Here is a 4,751-nt window from a genome sequence, read left to right as displayed (position 1 = left end):
ACAAGAAAGTCATCTTCGTTGAAATAAATCAATATATTAATATTCAATGATTTAGATGTCTATTGTTGTTGTTTTTCTGTTGCAGTTGATCAAATATCTACAACATATTGGAAACTAATCTTTTTATTTAAATGTAATGCTTTCTAAAAAATATATAAAAAGCACAAATACGGGCTTTGGTAGTTAAATTCTAAACATTTGACATCATATCACTCTATGTTGGAGCATGAACAAGTTGGTAAGAGGTGTGGTTTCTAAAAGCTTACCTCATCCACCCCAGTGGACTTCTCTGGTAACCTGACAAATCACAGGACAGGAAACACACCTGTGTATGCATGGAGCATAGCTATTGGCCAGAGTATGAAAACGACACCTGGGCAGGGCTCCAAGGTGTACCTGAAGACCCAGATCTTTTTGTAAGCGCAGTTTCTTCGCTTCAGGGTCTTAAGGTGATTGCGTTTCTCGTTGTGCTTGAGATTCCACTCCTTTTGTTTCGCTGATTCGTTGCAACAGCAGCTTTGCTTAAACATACTGGTGAACCTTTGGTCAACATGAAAAGAGCTGCTGGCCCTTCGGCAAATGGAAGGAGCAGGAAGTAAACTTCTTTGGTTAAATGGGCACAGCAAGGCAACACAATGGCATTTCTTGTTCGCGGCTGCACCCTGAATGACCACCTCAACAAATCAAAATGGTAACTTAAATACAATGTATTTTCTACTTTTCTGTTAGTTATTTCAAAATATATGATCTTACTTAATCAATTTCAAGTCAGACAGAACTATAGATGCTTAGGAGATTAACTCTAACCCCCATGACCTGACAAACCTGTTGGGTCAGTTCAAAACAAACAGAAAGAAAATGAGAACTTATTTGTTTAGATAGTAAACAGGAAATATGCAGCATGTGTATAAAAGAAAGCAATGCAAATAAGGCTAGTGGGTTTTATCACGATATACATTATTGTTGTGAAAACACAACTTTGCATAAGGTTGTGTTTTCAGTTTATATCACTTTCTTATTGTCATATATTTTGATGTATTTGCTCCTTTAAAAGCTTTAAAAACACTGGCTTGATCTATTGTGTGTTCCTATTAGAATTAATTAAATTGTTTAGAAACCGCTATAATAAAGTTCTAATTTTTAGCCACAGAATTAGGGAGAGAGAGAGAGAGAGAGATTCACAAACTATCTTCATTATCTAGACAAATGCATGTCAAATGTGTAGTCTTTAGTATTTTAATATAGTATAGTATTTTATTGAACTGTGTTTGTTGCAGACTGAGTTGAATAAGGCGCAGCCTCAGGTGCAGATGACCAAGGTGCCATTTTAATAAGCGTGACTAAGCACTTCCATTGCCACTTCAGTGGCCTGCTGTAAACACTCTGTTGCATGCCACAGACACAGGTTTGTTTTGATGAAGGTGCAACCAGCGAGGCTCTCCCGAGCCTGGACTCTCTCCCGAGCCTAGACTCTCCCTTGTGATTTCTCTGAGGTGACAATGCTTATGGGACACTTCAGAGTGTTAATTAGTCAGGGGTAACTTTGGGAAAGTGCAAATAATGGGAGGTTCATTAATTCTACCTTCGTGAAAATAATATTTTTGCTTTAAAAAACAATTTCTCAACAGTTTCAATTAAAGCAGGAAAATTATAAAAATGATTATTACATATTATATTATAATATATTAGAGTATTTATTTTTATATTCCAGAAAAAATAAAACACAATTAAGTTGCCATAGTGACCATAAAAAAAAGTATATTCAATCTGTATTCTGAAAAGGAATGAAAATATAAATATAAAAAATAAAAAGGGACAGTTATTACTATAAAAGTAAGCAATCGGAGCCTGGGTGGAGGTTTAACAAGCACAGAATCACACTGCTATAGTGACACTGGGATACGCCATTAATCTAAACTTTTATGTGCATAATGATGGATTTTTCAGTTGGCAATTTTATACATTCAAATGATTTAACACAACATTTAACAAGCAAAAGAGAATCAACACGATAACAAGGATGGTTATCTCCATCTTACGAGGCAGTTTTGGATGTTATAGAATTCTCTAATACTGCCTGGTAATGATGCAGATGGCCCTCGAATAACTCTACGAAAATGCAGTCTAATTATAAGCTCTATTTCACTCAAAATTAAAATAAGCCATGGTTAAATGCTCTTAGGGCACATCTTACCTGACAGTGCTGGGCTGATCACTTGTGTTCTAACACTGTCTGGTAATGATGCACACTGAGAGCAAGAAACTTGAGTATCATCCATTGTGAAGCACAGAGTCATTTATTATACAAACATTTACTGAAACCTACAGCTAAATGCAATATGTATATCACCTGTAATCAGTTAGATATAATTTTTGTGAAAAGACAGTTAAGAAATTTGACTGTTTGACTATTAGATGAGAAAAATATCGTGTTAAAGTTGATACTGGGTGTTTTCATCTCACTTTCATCCGGCTTTTGCCATGAGATTCAAAATTCACCATTTTTTTTTTCAGCCCAACCCTGTTGCCCTGTTGATTGTCTCAATGACTGGTGTTTGAAGGGCCCCCTCCACAAACACACACACACACACACACACACACACCTACTAGTGTGTTCTGTCAACCTCTGATTGGTCCAATAAACCCCACCTCTATGGCTTATTATGTTGGTGACACATGAGATGTGTGTGAGATGAAGGGTTCCTTTTTTTATTCTCCGAGATAAAGGAAAAGGAAGTTATTACTGTCACTGAAATGATGTATAACACAGTTTATAATACTTGGTTATAGATGCTTTGCGTTAACTTCTGCAATAATTTTGGCAGTGGACATGAGATGCTTTGACAAAATATTTGGTTCTTTTCCTATCGCACACTCACAACCACGGACAATCGCAGATCTAAATAACATGCAATTCAGATTTGCAATGGACAGGTGCCACATAAAAGCATTTAACAACTGTGTCATGTTCAAGGTAATGTTTGCCAAGGGCCTGCTCTTAAAGTGAAGTGTAACCAAACCTTTCTTTACTTTATCCCAACCCCCCACCACCAGCACCAATATTTCTGCTATTCTATTCAGTTGTATAAAGCACCCATGAATGTTTTCTATCGCTCATTGTCATGCTGCCTTTATTTGCTCTGCCTTTTTTAATGCTGCCTCTGTTTCACATTCTGTCCTTGTGCAGATTTACCAGCCTGATTCTTCTCCGGACTCAACTCTCCTCTCTGCCTCTTTCAAATCCTCTGATTTGCGTCTTACCAGGCATGTTTAGACGTTGGTATTCTCTCTAATACTGCCTGGTAATGCTGCCAATCACAAGGAAGTTGCTCATCATGGCTTTCCTTCTCGGTCAGCACAGGAACTCTTTTACATATGCATGCTAACATTAGAGCTTCTGTTCATCTGCCAAATTCATATTTTTTTTTATTGTAATTAATAAATGAGGCAAGATGATGCAAATCTTCTAATGTAATTGGTATATGCAATAAATGATTTTTTTTTTTTTAATGTGTGTATATGTGTTTGTTATTACATGTTCTATTAGCGGCCATGTATTCTTTCACAGAGAACACAGAGAAATAACAGTGCACATCCCAGCACTGCCAGAGTTCCTGAAAATCATACTTGAGTAAAAGTATAGATACCTTACTGTAAAACTTACAGTAGTAAGTTCAAAGTCACCAATTCCAAAGTCTTAGAGTATAATTACAGTACACTACACATTTAGTGAAAAAGCCAAAAAACAATTGATTTGAGGGGTTTTATTTCTTAAAATACAAATCAAATTGTACACCTCAACACTGCATTAACCAAAATCAACACAACAGCCTCTTCAACATGCCATAATAAATCAAAGATCCAACAAGTTGGTTATAAAAAAGACAAGGTAGTATTTATTTTTTAAATAAAATTACAGTACTACTTACTACTAAATAAACAAATTAAATAGTGATGGTGATATTGCCTTTCCTGCAGAATAAACAAGCCATGCCAGAAAAAGCTGCCATGCAAAATGTAATTAATTACGGTCAAAGTCACTTAAAATACAGTGGAGTAAAAAGTACATATACTGAATCACAAATGTAGTTGAGTAGATTAAACGTTGTTTAAATCTTTGATACTCAGTAAAACAAGTAAGTAGTCCAAAAATTACTTAAGTAGAGTAACAAAATGCATTTACCCAAATACTTTACACCACTGTCTTAATGACCCTTGATTGAAGGGTGGAATAAAAAAAGGTCAATTAAGATAAAATATTATGGAATTAAATGCTATTAAGCTTCCATGCCCTTCAGTTAGCAAGGCTAGTAATGCTTGAATGCACTGCTCTTTGATAAACTTGCTCCTAGTTATAAATCACTTTGGATTAAATGATCTGCCAAATAAATCATTTTAAACTGAAAAAGCTAAATAAGAAAAGGCCACTTTCTCTTACCTGTAAAAAACCACAAAAAAAAAACAAATAAAACCACTATTAATATACAAATCTTCTGAGATCCCAAAACAAGGTAAATTTTTTCCAAGACAAAGTCAGACTGGTATATAAGAAAAAAACGATGCTTGGCTGTCATAGTGTATCTATCAGCATATTCTGTTCCTGCTTGGCAAGAAAACACGCTACAGCCATTAGTTTAATTGTTGGTATGGCTGATAGAAAAGTGCAACTTCAAATAAACATTTAGACAAACCAGCATGGCTGTATGTACTGACCTGCATCCATTTAGATGTCATATTTGATTTATTCAATG

At 35.3% G+C, this 4,751-nt stretch overlaps 1 long non-coding RNA gene across 1 annotated transcript; it reads left to right on the top strand.

Moving 5' to 3' along the window:
• Window positions 1-267: 267 nt before the first annotated feature.
• Window positions 268-3,505, top strand: LOC310722547. Its single transcript, XR_014532396.1, has 2 exons — window positions 268-691; window positions 1,278-3,505. It is a non-coding gene; the product is annotated as an uncharacterized lncRNA (long non-coding RNA).
• Window positions 3,506-4,751: the final 1,246 nt, after the last annotated feature.

This window comes from Silurus aristotelis (genome assembly GCF_946808225.1).
Source record: "Silurus aristotelis genome assembly, chromosome: 2".
Taxonomy (NCBI): Eukaryota; Metazoa; Chordata; class Actinopteri; order Siluriformes; family Siluridae; genus Silurus; species Silurus aristotelis.
The sequence above is the reverse complement of the archived record's forward strand: the minus strand, read 5'-3'. Positions and strand labels throughout refer to the sequence as shown.